The sequence below is a fragment of the Enoplosus armatus genome, chromosome 7 (assembly GCF_043641665.1).
Source record: "Enoplosus armatus isolate fEnoArm2 chromosome 7, fEnoArm2.hap1, whole genome shotgun sequence".
In the NCBI taxonomy this organism is placed as follows: Eukaryota; Metazoa; Chordata; class Actinopteri; order Centrarchiformes; family Enoplosidae; genus Enoplosus; species Enoplosus armatus.
This window is the reverse complement of record NC_092186.1, coordinates 16,043,131-16,059,854: the sequence shown is the minus strand read 5'-3', so window position 1 is coordinate 16,059,854 and position 16,724 is coordinate 16,043,131.

The window sequence follows — 16,724 nt, the reverse complement described above, 5'->3', positions numbered from 1 at the left end:
ATTCCATCCACCATGTTAGACGTGAGCATGTCAGGCTTAACAAAAAGCATATTTTACAATATCTTATGAAAAGATCTGCTGAGATGTGTCGAGGTGGGTATTGGCATGGTTAGAGCATTACCTCAGAGTAACAAATTGTCTTTTCTGAATATCACCAGTGATAGTAAAATCCTCGACACACTTTCAGTAATAAATATGAAATCGCCCTAACAAAAATGTAGAGCGGTGGAAATCACCTATTTTCTGAATACCATCCCTCCAAGTGTCTCCAGTGAAATCTTCTACTTTGAGAGAATGACTTTAAATGTACACCGTTGTCAGATTGAGACAGTTTTCTGATTTTGACGTATCACTATATTCTTGTGTCTGCCATATATAGTATAAATAACCTGTATAGTATTATGTTTTATTAATGCTTTGGCCAGTACATATATGGCCCAAAGTAAAACTCATAAACCCATCTCAGTAGGGACATGCAGAGCCTACTGAAGAGGTAAGTGCTTCAATAAAAAACAGGAAATCCCCTCACCTCCAGCATTTTTGGGGGTTTTCCACATTTTAAACAACAGTGTACAGTTGTATAGTTGGTTACTGTTATTCGCTGTATGCATCTGATTAGCTGTTACTTGTCTTTATCTAGATCTAGATCTGAATAATGAAATGTAGGTTTCTGTTCCAAAATGTCTGTATCTGCTTTGGCAAATCCGAAAAAGAAAAGAAAAACCATTACCTCAGGTAAACTCATGCAGTGAATTGAAACTCCTGTCAGTTAGTAATCTACTGTATTTAGATATCTTTCTTTTTAAAAGAGCAGAGTAAGGATGCTACAGTGAGGACATTTTCCCACTGGTTAATAAACTCACAACACCGGTGTTACAGATTACACAGGACATTTTACAAGAAAAGATATTAGTCGATGGCGCTTGCTGCGAGACGTGCCTCGGTCCTGAACATGCCAGACTGGCTCTCACTCCCTGGGCCAAGTGTCCCTGCTGTACACGCCTGCACGTGACGGACAAACAGAGGCGACCGGACGCCTTGGCAGCGTGGGAAACCAGGCGTCCTCACAGGTGCTTTTGCTTTTTTGCTTTGACACCAAATCCTCCGCCATCGTCATGTCGGAGCAGACACTTTCAGTTTATAATTGTAGTGTCTGTCATCTGACTAAGTATTGATTACACACTTAGTATTTTAGAAATGAGATGGCTTTTTTATGAACGTGTGGTGAAAAGGAACAACATGGGTTTTATTTCTATAAAAAAAAAAGCAAAACAATGGTGGGGGCAGTGGGCAAGCAATGTAACACTGTAATACTCATAACACAGACTACCGTGGCAACCTTACAGCACTGTCTTTATTAAAGGAGAGATTCAGCATTTTTAATTGATTGCACAGTATTATTTGTTTCAAAGAGTAATTGTCAACGTATGACTTTGGATGATATAGGGAGTTTTCATAAACAAGATGATGGAGTTTTCGACATTTCCACTGTACATTCACAGTTGTGTGGAAAGAGGGAATAATCATTTGGCAGGAAGAAATAAGTGTGGTCCATGATGCTGCACTATGCTAGGCAGCAAAGGTGTTTGAATTCAACTGGCTAATAGTATGAGACATGGCCCTTCAGGTCATCAATTATTATAAATTAATGATTTTAAAAACTGCAATTACACCGCGGGTGGTGAATTATTTAGAGAGCATTGATTAGAGGGACATTGTCCACTCTATCCAATTGTTTTCAAGCAGAGTGGTTTACTTGGAAGTTTTTTATTCTCTTATTTTCAATACATGGACGTTCAAGCACACTCAGAGAAAACATACCATACAAGAGTGATTCGTTTTTTTGACTTGGTTTAATAGAAAGCTATGAATAAACATGGGAATTAAGATTGTCTGTGCTTATTTTCTCTGAGCTTATTATTATTATTGATATTTTAGGCACTCCTGTAAGTCTTAACCACTTTTACCAGTCACGACACTCAGCAGCTGGATGCTTGCTTTAAGTTTAAAGTTTATTTTGTTCGGTTGTCTAGTTAATTTCAATGCAAATAACACAAGAGTTTCATATGTATATATTCACAGCAAAACAGATTGTGAATCTCACTGGCACGGAGCAGCATTTGTGTGTTAGTTTGTATTGTATATTGTACCAACTTATCGGTTCTGACTGATTCATACATATTGTAACCAGACATTTCTTAAGTTAAAACAAAATGTCACTCTTACAGTGCTGCTTTATTTAGTCTTTGCTGAAGGATGTGGAAGAAAGGACAGGCTTGGCTATTCCTACAGTAGACACTCAGGGTGAAGGAAAATAGGAGTTGCTTTTCATTATGCCCATGCTCTTGACTGGCAAAAAGCCTGGTGTGTGATGGGTCATGTTTATTGTGAAGGTGTCAGCAGGTCCATACAGCCAGACTGGACTGGTGTAATAACCATATAATTCGAGTTGTCAGCCCCTTTCCACATTGCAACATAGAGAAGAAACTGTCCATCAAGCGCTGCAGCTTTTAAATGGCCCTTTTCAAGTGATACTAGCCGCTCGGGCACTTGCATTCCAGTTTCATGCATGGCGCTTTCATTACATTACAATTTTAAGAGCAGTTTGAGGGCTGTTTAAGTAGTGTTTAAAAGGAAACTATTCGTATTACTCTTAACTGAGCGGAACAGGCAGTCAGGACCTGAGTCATACTACCAATGATATGGCCTTGCCTCAGTAAGGGCTTTAACAATATAGCTGGCAGTCAGGAGTTAATGATGAGTATTGGATGGAATGACATTATCTGCTTAGTGTTCATCTCCAAGAGCGCTGCCACATAATGTGCTACCTGGGCCCAAGGCAGAATCTGTGTTCGTACCTAGATAGGACCCCAGCTGTGTGTTCAACCGAGATAGCAAACCACAAAGGTAGCCATGACCAAAATGCTGATAATGGAATCAGTGACATTTGATGTGTTAGTTTAATCCCCCCACTTTGAGACTCCCTTACTTTATTTATCAATTCATTTTGTGGATTTGCTCCACCTTGGCTGAGAGGGGTTTGGATTTGTGGACTGTTGGTTGATTGATATGTTGTTCATATTAAACATGTCTTGATTCAGTGTTTATAACATTTCTGCCCTCAGTGGAAGGCATGGACTGTTATTCTTAATTCATGAGGAACTTCATGTAATAAAGAAACTGTTTTAATGTCTGCGATTTGTGACCCGTGACCCAGTTTTCAGGTCCCAAAATTCTCATGACCAACTCTCTCAGAGAGGTTGCCATGACACTTTTTGGTCAACAAAAAAGAAAACTGTAAATGAGCCTAGTCTCTGGCCAGATATTAAAAAGGCACACTTAAAAAAAAGAGTGAAATTCATACACACAACACGATAAAGATGCACAAATAAACATAGTACACATCCACCAATTGAGAATGACACATGTTCTATTTTCAAGAGCATTGATAGTTCAACTATTTCATTTTATTTTTTCTATAAAAGAACAGTCATAGTGTCCAAAAATGTAATCTCTCCATCTGCAAATCAAATTACCCTTTGTGGTGTGCCAACCTCAAGGAGAAACTGAGCACTAAACCAAGAAATGCTAGTTGCTAAGTGACTAGTTAGCTGGTTTCTAGTTGCTATCACTTGGTCAACATGAAGAGAAGAAATTCAAAATGTCCTATTATTATTATTCGTGATTTTGCAGTATAGGTCACAGTTTACAAGCTAGTATTAAGAGATAAATTTGGAGAAATGTTTTACTTTTGTCCTAAAAGCCAGACAGAGACCAACCACACTGTAACTTATAGTAGCATCATTTTTATTAATGTAAAATAACTCCTTAAAAAAAGTAGTACAACTACATTACAGCCAAATCCCTCACTAATGAGAAAAGCAGCTGCAACAAGGAAATAGAAGATGATGAATATGAAAAATCAATGAATAAGTTGTATGAAGAGCCCAGATATCATAGGCTGCTACTGTACATGTAGTATGGGCTTATGTGAGCTGCATGAGATTACTATGCTATTACTGTGCTTTCTTCCTTGAATCGACTTCAGAGCAGACTGTTTTCAGATACCTCTCCAAGTTCTACCACATGCCATGATTAATTCAGCTGTAATGTATGTTAATGTATGTTAATCTGTGTCACTGATATGCTAATGAATACCTAACTCCCACAATCCAACTTGTCCGTGGTGGCAACACACACTCATTGAAGGAGGTGCCATGTTGAAATTCGGAGGAAGGATCGCGCAAATTGTATTTATACAGTAGGCCTGTGCTGCTTTGTGAGTTGTTTGTGGCAAACATGAGGCTTGCCTTTAATATTGTCCGGCATTTCTACAAAATTATGAAATGGAAACACACCAGGCCTATGGTAATATAAATTATATTCATGTAAAATAAGATGTCAGATTCATGTGGTCTTTTTCTTCTTCGTTTGGTAAGGTTCATCATACAGTAAGCAATATGGCAGATTTTGTAATAGTATGCGGAGAAATCTAAATGTATTTTGGACTACTGTAAAAAATGGGCAAAATAGAGAGTACATTTAAATATGGTATTTAAAATGTGAGCTGCCCTGCTCTGTGTTGTTTTTCAAGTGCATAACATCCCCAAGCAATATGATCTCTATATTAACAGTAGATGGCACCAAGTCATCGTGATGTAAAGGGTGAGATTTAACCCAACTATTATTTTGTATCCAGTTCCACTATGAATAACTGGGTTATGGGGGGAAAAGAGATAAAAGATATGTGCCCATCCAAATCCATGGGATAGAATAATTTCCCTTTTTTGCATTTTAAACTTCCACATTTAGAAATGAAGACATGAAACACCAGCGCAGTTTAGCTAATTTGGAAAAAAAAGTCTGTAATCAGATCAATCTGGTACAGTTTGGGAGCGAGCATGCTGATATTGTTATTATGCAGGTGAGGTTTATTGGAGCTGAAAGCTGTGTTGCTATGTTGCTGTTATTTCTTGAGTGCGAGATGCTCACTAGAAGGGTTGGAGAGGTGTTTACAACTACACCAAAATATAATCACTGTAAAATATGTTGCAGCACCAACTAGAAGGAATGTCAGGGACAGGGAGTGAAGGTTTGTGTTTGCGGGAGATAACTCGCTTTTGAACTTTGACCTGAAGGCTTCTTAGCCGCTTTTACATGCTGCACTTGAAGACCTGAATGCCTTGATGGTATCTGGTCGACATTCTTCAGCTGTGATGCATGTTGTAAGAGGAAAAAAAAATAAAATAAAAAAGCGAAAGCATGACACAGTTCTTCCACGCACTTATTATTTGTTGTCCTCTTAGCTTAGAGTTCATGGTCAAACTACCTTATCTCGACGAGGACACCTGCATCCATGTAAAATGACTTTGGAATTCATAATTTCCAGGCCAACACTCGAGTGAATATTTTATGATTCTATTCCACTCTATTTGTCTTGGTTTGTGACAATCAAGCCTTTGGAAAACAGTTATCAATTATTCACATTCGCTCAACAGGCTCATCAAAATCATCAAAATGGCCAAATGACGAGACACCTAGTAATACAGGAAAAAAGCTGTTGAACATTTTTGTTTTCATAATTACGTTTTTGAAGACAATGTGAAAACAGAAGAATTAATGAGGACAAGGTACAAGATGTTTGATAATGATATTGTTGGTTCAGAGGCGCAATGAGCGAGTAAGAAATATGAGTGAGTGTTCAAGGTGAAGATTTGACTCATGTCTAGTTAACTTTCTATACAGTACATTTTACAATTATCATATTTTTTATTTGTTCTTAACGCTTTTAATTAGTTCTTTGTCTTTCATTTCTTGTAGTAATAGCTCCTGAATTTAAATCTTACGTTTTACTTTTTACATTTTTGAAAAAAATACATAATTATACTGCACATGACCTGGTGCAGTTGAACAATTCTTGGGCAACATCAAAAATTGTCAGGGCTCGTTTCTAATATCAATGCAGTGGTTTAATTTGATAACGAAAGCTCTTTGCAAAATGATTAAATGACAATTAAATATAACTTTCTGTATTAAGATTTTTATGCGTTATTGCACCTGTGTGTGTGATGCAGTCTTTCTTTTCTTGTTTCATTTCTCTTCATAAACTTTTTGGCAAACTATTAATGATCAGGAAAACAGAGCTTACATTCGCACTCACAAACACACTCTGGCCATTTGCTTAGTCAATGTTGTAAAAGATAATGACATGTTGGAAATAAATGAGCCCACTCATAATCATGCCTAATCTGCCATTGCAGCCCTTCTTGCGACAGACATTAATCACGTCTGAATCCTGTGGGATATTTTATTTGCAATGCCTCGGGATAGGCAAGTGAGTGTAGACACTTCAGCCAGATTTGAGCTGCACCGACTATAATACAATGACCACTAATTGCTAATTATGAAATTCTCTGATGGGCAGAAGCACAGTGGGTTCATCCCATTATTGTTTATTCCTCATTATGTTGAGCTTTGTGTTAATGATTCCATTTTATTCACAGCACATATGCTGAAGAGTTAACCCACTGTCACGTGCAATATGTGTACTATGTTGGATATAGTCATTGCACATAGGTCAAGAATTCACGAAAACAAAGCTTTAAAAGGACTGTTTTCAACGGTGTCATTTCATAGTCTTAATTGAATTTAAACGATTGTTTGCTTAGAGGGCCATAAAGTCCCTCAACAAAATGCCTCTTGAATGGAGCCATAACATCAAGTGAAGTCTTTAAAACAGTCAAGGAGACATAACAACAAATCTCTGAACAGCTCAACTGTAAAAACTAATTGTTATTGTTTGTGGAAAACTCTTCCACAAGGCAATTCGGCTTTGAATCAAGACAAGATCTAAGCCAATATATGGAATGTAATTTTACAGCTTAGTTGTGTTCCTGCAATTCCCAAATGGTCACCCTCCGGATAGACTAAAGATTGCACCACAGCGGGGCCACTAATGACTCTAATAGTTTTGCCATTGTGAAAATACTGCTCAGCAACCAGCACTGATCATACTATCTGAGCTTTTGAACATGCAGAGCAGACAATTACTGCATATCGATGCCGTAATACATAGAGTTTCACAGTAGGTCCCTGCCACGTTTCCAGGAGGCAGCAATACAGCAGATCACCCTCGCAGGGCCACTCTTCAGCACTTCTGCTGCCAGACAGTATCATTACTAATGACTCCTAAACCTGTCATCAATTTCCATCAGACCATCTGCTTGCTCTTTGCCCTTTACATATTACAGGTTCATGTAAAAGTCATTAACTCTATTTAGATATAGAGAAGCACGTGTCAATAACATCAATGTGGGAGGGAGCTACGTCTCACTCAGTTTCTCTTTGAAGTCAGCATTGATCTTGAATTTGTATTTCTGTTATCTTGGTAACACACCTGAAGACAATCTCAAGGTACATGAGTGTATATGCAGTAAAAATGATGTAAATTCAGTAATTATGCTTCATGAAAGCAGTAATTCTGCTACCTTGAACCCGCTAATGTGTCACAAATGTACTTTGTCACAACAGTGTGTAGTTACATAAGGACAATTGCAGTTCTGATGTTCTGGAGCAAGTGATTTCTTTGCAAGCATATGAGCTTCAGCTCATTTATTAAAGTAGGACACCCCTGCGCAGCCTGCCGCTCTGCTCTGCGGTGTACAGTACAAGAAGCGTGACGTGACAAGAATAGCAATTTGTTCAAGGAGGCATTTTGCTCTGAGATTGACAGTAACTTCTTATTAAGTATATTGCTTCGTGCTTGTGTATGCTGTTTGAAGGGCATCTATGGAGTTTTTAAGGGAAACTCCTGCAGGCCAGGTTTTGTCTTTGTTCTTGTGTTAATAGAAGAGCCACTCTCTAATATGGACTCGGGCAAAGTGAAGAACAACACACCAGCTTGTGAACCACTGCACAGCATATGTCCATTGACACTTACCAGGATTAAATCTTAAGCATTTCTCTATAGCATTAAAAATACATGACTAACTAAGCATCAATCGAAGTTAGTACAGAAAAAAAACATCATATTTATCATTTCGTATTTAACACTCAACATTTCAGCCAATCTGCTTCATCAGGACTGTGTGGATGTGGTTTCATCAGATTTGATTGACAGTAACTGTAACTGCTGGATCCTGATTGGTGCACGGAGATATGTGACATCAGCTCTTTCCAACTGCTCCCCGCCCACTTCAAATCAGTCAGAAAAGCATAGAGGGAAAAATAAGAAATACAGAAATCTCTTATATGAATTAACCATAACTGTTCTAGCTTTGGCAGATAATAGTGTGGTCTTGTATAACTCCATCACTCATATGTAAGAAGCAGATTGAGAAAATAGGTTTTCAGGCCATTTAAAGGTTGGAATGAGTCGGCATAGGGGGTGAAGGTGCTTGTTTGGCCAGTTCTCCACTCTGCTCAGTCCTGTACCTTTAGAACCTTTAGAGCTTTAAGTCTGCTCAAAGCCGGATCACATGATAAGATTTTTAGGTTTGGATTTGGATTAAATTGTGACCAAATTCAATTAGAAAGTGAATTTCTTCAGAGCTTCTTTGTGACGAACATTAGATAACCAAAGCTACAGGGATTGTCTCAATCAATTTAGCTTCACCTGACCTATTTATTGCATTCAAATAACTGGGGAGTAAAGCTAATTTAGATACTGGAGAGTTCATGTTTGTTTCACCCTTGGCTATTGAGTGGGCCTTTTAATATACAGTATACATCCTCGATAGAAGTGGCTCTTTGTTGTCAAGGAAATATCTCCACTGTGGTGTCGTCATGGCAGGGTCAGAAGGCTCCTTTTGCAGCATCTATGCTCCAGTCTATAAGTATTAAAAGATATTCTGCAGTTTAACACTTGCTCTCACATATTATTTCACATGTCTGTGTATAGTGCCATTACATGTCTCTGTAAAAACATTTACTGCAGAAATCACAGTAATAACCCTGTTTCTATGGCATTGAAAAGCAGGAGCAGTGATTAACAGGATGCTTTTTCGACAAATATATTGTATTTTTATAGTTGGAAGCAGATAAGTGCTCTGAATATTTTGAGATTACTTTGTTATTGAGAGTAAAATAATCTCTGTTCAAGTATCTGAAGTTGTCTGAACCTGACTGAAAGTTGCTAACATTTATTTCATATGGCATTTACAACGCAGTGAGATACAGTATCTCATATCATCCATCCATCCATCATTCATTTTTTATGTAATTGCTTCAGGGTAAAGAATGAAAAAGACCAGAATTCAATTGCAGTTTGATTTTTCAGGTTTTCAAGAGGAGTCATTTTTGTATCAAGTTTGCAATGGCTATAATTTGATTGAATCCCTGCCACCAGCTCAACTATTATATTCCACAACACCTCTGTTCTTCTATACTTCTTCATTTCTGACATTCCAATTATCTTTGCATCAATCATTAAAATCTATTAATATTTCATGTGTTTTTTTATGGATTATCTTATGCTGCAGTTCTAGTCTTAATGCTGAAAGATTTTTCTGACAGAATAAAATTTTTACTGCTCATTATATTTGATTCTTTGTGTCACTATATCATGCAACATCGAAATGGACTCATATACATTTCCTCTTAATCGTGATATAGCAGTATCTGGTGTTTTATGATACGCAGCTTTAATTAAAATTGAAGGTGTTTTTCTCCTTCCAACTTAGAGGATAGAAAGTAACGCTGCATTTTGAACTTGAGCTATTCTGTGAATTAACAACTGTATTGCATTGTGTATTTCTCTTTAAGACGTGTGTCACCAGTAGTTTTTAGTACTTTTTTAACGGTCTGATTTAGCAGACACAGTATTAAATCTGAAGGCATTGCCAATTAGAGCTATCATGTTTCTCTGAATACCATTTTGTTTAGATCATTTCAGAAAAGTATCTGCATTTCTGCACTTTTTCTGTTGCTACGTACCTGAGAAAATAAATCAGTTCTAAGCAGGTTAAAACCTTTAGACTGTGTAGGAAATTAGGGCTGCAAATAAAGATTATTTTGATAGTCAATGTTCCGTTTGTTTTCTCGATTAATTTTTTGGTCTATAAAATGTCAGAATTATAAAATGGTTTTCACACGTCTTGCTTTATCCAACCAGCAATTCAAAACTCAAAGATATTCAATTCACAATGATATTAAACCGAGAAAAGCAGAATATCCTCACATTTGAGAAGCTGGAACCAGAGAATGTTTGACATTTTTGCTTGAAAAATGACTTAATTAATCAATTATCAATATAGTTGCCAATTGATTTTCTGTTGATCGACTTAATCGATTAATTAAATAATCGTGCAGATCTAGAGTTAATATATTTAACCAGTACAGTACATGCATTTGTGACACCATGTGCCAAACATCCTTCACCATTTCATAAGTTAATACTTACAGATCGACTAGTTTTATTTCACTTCCCTGCACTCCAGAGTTGACTCGACACATTGATGCTATTGTATGACAAAGACATTTTTGTCCTTATTCCTTCGGAAGCTGTCACTCTTTGGGTTGCTTTCCAGAGAAACCCCATGGTAAGATTCATTACAGCCAGGAAGCGGATCAGGGCTGAATAACTAGCTCACGATGGCTTTTAAAGGCCGCCGACCTCCGCAACAACAGGAACCTGAAACTCTATACCCTCTCCATTAAGTGCATAACTTAGGATGGACAACACCTCCACTGAATGAACTAGATAGGGTTATATTTGTCAGCAGAGGATCAGTGTCAGGGGTCAGACTTGGGTCTAATTTCCAGTATTGTGTAGATTTGTGGAGTTTCAGAGTTTTCTTGAAAAACTTAAAGTCAGAAATGAACTTAAAATCATGTAATGTTATACCACAAGATATTAAAACGGTGAAAGAGGAAAAAGATCTGTTGCTGGTAAGTCCAGTATAGTTTGATTGGAGCTCACCTGCTGCTGTTTTGACATGATACCACTGATGGAATGTAACTATAGTACATGCAAACAATTCTGAGGGTACTGAAGTATTTCCCTTTTGTGCTTCTTTGTACTTCTGCTCCAACATTTCAGAGAGAAATATTGTACTTTGTACTTCACCACATTTATTTGAGAGCTATAGTTACTTAGCAAGATTTAGATTGCACATACAAAACGTGATCACTTCATAAAATAGGATTCATACACGTTGATTAAACTACCAAACACTATGATAAGAAGTTAAAATGAGCTCCACCTTTAGCAGCCACAACATACTGCAATGATATATATGAAATATATAATATGTAATGATTGTAATGCTGGCGAGGCCATTGTTAATAAGTACTTACTTTTGATACTTGAAGTACATTTTATTAAAATAATATTCTGATTGTAGGAATGTTCATACTTCTTCCACCGCTGCATAATCCCACAGCTTCACTTAGAGGAGATAATACATCCACATGCTATGATTTCGGCTGACAAGATTTTAGGTGCAAGTAAGTCTCTCTTGTATGTCTCTTGCTCACTCACGTTATTAGTCTTTCATTTGATCACTTGCCGCCTTTCATTATCTCACATATGTACTTTCACACACATACCTGCACTCTTCTTCTCTGGCTCCTGCAGTTAATGTAGTATATCAAAGAAAGGCCACAGAGGCCTTCATCTGAAAAAGAGCAGATTGCAAACTGTTTCTTTTCACAGATGCAAATACATTTAAACAGTTCTGAAATTAAATTAAAAGAAAAATGAATGAGAATGAAAGAAGGTCCTTGGGAAAGTAATACACAGTTTTTATACTCTTGTAATGAAAAAACAAACAAAAAAAAAACAGCTCAGTGCCAGTCAAAGAGATTGATTTCCATGTTCACAGGGGGGTCAGCTTTCATATCAAAGACGCTGAGATGCGATTTTGATTATGACTGCTTCAGTGCCACCCTACTGAGATGATGTTTTGGGTTGCTGTCTCAGACATTTGAAAGTGCTTAAACAACAAAATGAACTGACAAACAGACACTGACAGACATTCAAGAGAGCAGATAAAGGACTAAAACCAATTTCCTAATTAATTACCTTTCAATTGTACCGTCAGTTAATAAGTGCTTGCATGGTATTCGGAGTTTACAAAAGTTCTTGTGTCACTGTAGAGCAATTGTAGTGTTAATGGGAATAATGAAAGGGCAGTGGTATTCTTAGTTTCCTCCTTTGTATTGCAACAGAGACCTCTCTCAATGCCAATGTGAAGACATCCAATTAAAATCAGAAAATATGGCCTTTGAGTGCAAGGTTACTGCTCCCAATGGTGTTCTACAAACAATGATTTCATGGACAAATGTCTGTCGATAGAAATAAATATACTTCACATTCAGTGGCTTTGTGTGTGTGACTCCAAATAATGGCAGGCCTGATTGCAACTCAGTATTTTCCACTGTAGTGTGGTTATACAGTTTGTTATGGCAGCAACATAATACTTTGATGAAGCGCCAGCTCACAATTACAGGGGAATATGTCAGTTTTGTGGTGCTTTAGAGATGAGTTGATAACGTTTTTTATACTGTAGAATAGAGAAACTGTTCAGTGGTATATGAGGATGAATGTAAAAATCCACAGCCACCCAAGTGTATTGCAGTGCAGTCTATGATTAACTTCCTTTACAAGATCCATGGGGTTAGATGTGAGTTTGTGTGTATAATTAATCACCTCAAATTAAATTCATGGTGATGAAGTCATTATGAGATTGATCATTTAAAAAAAAGTGAGGGCGCTGTGGTCACTGTAAATCAGTGGAGCTGTCACAAACATCTCAATCATAATGGTTATGGTTAAATATAATGGGTGTTCCAACAGTAGACTGACCGACACTTGGTCTGCGAATGCTTTACACCTTGTATGAATTAGTTCAGCTTTGCCTCCATGCCTGTAATTACTGCCCCCATCTGAATGGGCTTAGCAGGCTAGTGTGAAGGAGTCCCAGTGGGGCCCAGCGTGGGTCCTTTCAGCCTTGTATATTCCAGCCGTGCCATTTCAAAAAAATGTATTACCGCCTCGCAGCTCTGGTAAATGTCATGCCATTCTCTCCTGTGTGGGAGGAATAGCAGCCATGGCGGTGGTCAAAGAACCCCAGTCCTCAAACCAACAGGAGGCCGGGCATTTTGAGAAATTGGAATAGATGAGCGGACAATACATCTTGTTCATTTTTCTTTTTCTTTTCTTTTACTTTTCTGGAAATGGAAGAGAGAGAGAGATTACAATATACTGGAATAGATGTAACAGAAGTTGCTCAATTAATTTACAGAAGAAAGGCAGTAATAAGCTCCACATTGTCATAGAATGTGAAATTTGCACATGGTCCTTTTTTGTGAGGTATCAACTCTGTGAGGCCATTTTTATTATACTGTAACCCTGTCTCCTAGAAATTACGTGTATATATTACTAATTTGTTTTGCCAAATACATTTTGAACCTGATTGCTGCCTGGGTTATGTTCACTAGCAACGTTTTTTGCAAGTGCTACGTTATTGAACCGCACTGAAGTTGTGTGGACATAGAGTTCGTATTCAGAGTCCTGCGTGCAAGAGATACTATTATATTAGTGCGAGGAGAAGATACTCTGCATCCTGAAGCCTTTTCTCTCGTAAAAGTGAAACATAAAATACTTAACACAAACCCCAAATTTGTTTGTGTAGTTCATCAGTCACATACTCAAAACCGTATGACGTCCCTGGGTCTTGTTGCATATTAACAGATAGCTGATGAGTTGATGTTGGCTTTCAGAGATGATCTCTCTACCTCATCTCATTTGACTGTCACTGAACATTGCGTTGGGAACTTGAGTTTTGCTCATTATCAAAGGTGCTCCGCCAAAGAGGTATTTAGAGTGGCTTAGCTCTGTGGATGATGTATGTGTTTATGTCATGCCACACTGAGCCTGAGGAATGACTTGGAACCAGAATGAATGAGCCGTTGTGGTGTTTATAAAGACAAAAAAACCCACCAGATTGCCGGAGGTAATTGCAGCTTTTTGACTGCCTCGTAATCTCCAAGCACATAAAATTGTCATGTTGCAAAACTCAAATGGCATAAAGCAATACACATGTAGTCTTTTTTTTTTTCATCCGTGTAAGATATCAATATTAGTCAAACATCATTAAAAATAAAGGCCAAAGTTTATTTAAAATGTGTAGTTGTAGATGCGTTCCAGTTAGAAAAATAAATCAGAAAGATCAAATGAATCATCTATATATGCTGAGGCAATTAGGCAAGCAAGGAGGTCTCCCATGTGCCAGAGGATTCAAAGTGTGTATTTTTACTCAAAAGTGAACATTCATCATATCGCAGCTTGGTTTCCTGATCAGCTTAAAGTGTCCCTTAGGTGATTCTTCTTTAAAGACATTAATCATGAATGCTTATTACACATGACCTGCTGATACCAGGTTTTCTCCATTTATCTCAGGAAGGAAGACTCCCCTTGTGCGCGGTCAAATACTTACACCTGATCCCTCTAAACCCTGGGAACACCCCCCATCCCGCTCCTCATCCCCCAGATGAGGAGAAACAACTGTGGTATATACTGTAGGACTGGTGAAACATTTCAATGGTAAAACAAAAGACAAGACACTTTATACAACATGTTAACAAAACTACTAAAAATAACAGCGCTGAGAACAAAACTAAAAATAACTTTATTTTGAAATAATTGAACATTTACTGTAACACAACAATAACTGCAAAGTCTTTATATATTTGGAATATACAAATAGGTTGAATATTATTCATATTATCAAATATTGTTACCAAGTCATAGAACAGTAACATCATATTTTCCAATGTTTTACCTGCTACCACTGCACAGAAAGTGAACACAGTGATTATCATGTTGGAGGAGAGACAACCATTTTACACAACCTCTCTATTGCTGTTTGTGTAACTACCACATTCTACCTATTTTTATTACAAGTAAATCACTGTTGCCACTTCCTGAATTGAAAATAAACACACCATTTCTCCAGTGAGTTTCCTAGGAAACATCTACAACTGACTATGAGTGCTTACAGTAGTAAATGTCAACATGTTAAGTGTCAAGTTAATATTGTGTAATATAATTCAGGTTTAAAATACACATACAGGCATAGTTCAGTTTACTGTGGAATTTACCACATTTCCAAATTAAAGAAGGTACATATGTTGAATGATGACATTAGTCTATTTGAATGCAATTCTGTGTCAATGGGAGCAAATTGCTGCTCCTTTCAAAAGTAAGAAAAATACATCTTCCAGTCATGAGGGATTCAACAGTTTGTATTAGTTAGCCTAGCATTAACATTTCTTACATCTATCATGTACAAACCCTTATAATAACACTTTTTTCCAAGTATTCTCCGGACCCTGCTATACTGTGGGTACATCCATGGGCACCGGGCTATGTTTCATAATGAGGGAGCAAACTTGAAAAGATACATAACTGGCAGGAGGCGTTCCTCTCCCAGAATAAATATTGTAATTTAAAACAAATACCCTGCCTTTCTACACCACCTAACCTCAGTCAGGTGGGTAAACTGTGTTCATGTGCGTTTACCCTCCACTAAATCCCAAATAATAAAATCAGCAGGGCTAATACAAAATATTAATAGCCACATTAATAGCCAATCGCCACAGCTGAATCCTGTCTGATCAGCGAGGTATCGTTAGGTGGGTGGGTTGGCATTAGCTAATGTTGACTCGCAAATACATGTAGAGGTGGATTATATGCATTATTACAATATATAATCTCATTGATTTATTAGCTTGCAACGCTTTAGCTTAAGTACATTGTGTGGTATAATTAGACCTCCGTTTTATCTGTCAAACATCCAGAATTTGCGCTACGTACGTCTTTGTAGCATTAAGTCAAAACTGCATGCAGAGACTTAACAAAAATGCATCTGAGAATTAATTTGACTCTGGATATGTAGGAAAAATAGAGAAATCACTAAAGCGTAACTTTACCTTTACAAGAAAATGTCATTAAGTATTACTTAATGATTGAGAAGGAAACATGATTCGGATAAACATTCAAATTCTGAATATGAATTGTGAATAACAATAACCCTACAATAGATACTACCTTTTGTGAGGCTTATAATATTTAACATTTGCTGAGACAGAGAAGTGTAAGAGATTGTTTTCTAACCTTTGTACCTAGTGAATGTGGACAGAATGACAGACACTCATTGCAATGTAATGCAATCTCATAACACCAGAATGTGATTTCTTAAGAAGTGCCATAGAATTAAATCAGTGGCTCTCTGACACAACAAACTGTAGTATTTACTGCAGGGCTATTTTACTTGATTGCATTATTTCATAAGGTGTTCCTGTTTTCTGTAATTCCATTATCTTATGTGATTAATGGGATATTAAAACTTATTTTATTGCCTTCTTATGGCCTTAGGAATGACACTGGTGAAGAGACACTGCTGAAGATCCCACTCTTTTAGCCTGCTAGCTTGAATTGTCTACACCTCCAAGCTTTAGGACATAGAGCTACCAGGCAAAGAGTGTGTCTGTTTCAGAGGCTTGTATACAGGGAGGGTGAAACAAAGGTTACGGAAGCTCTTCAATATTTTACAGGGGAACCCCTCCCTTGCCATAATTAGACAGATTACCTGTTAGCCATGCTCCTGTGTGCAGAAATGTTTTTAAATTGCTCTATCCTCCAGGCAAATGGAAAGGAAAGTCAAAAAGAATTACACGCTGTCCGGGCAACAGTGAATGCGCTATTAAGGACCACTGCCAAA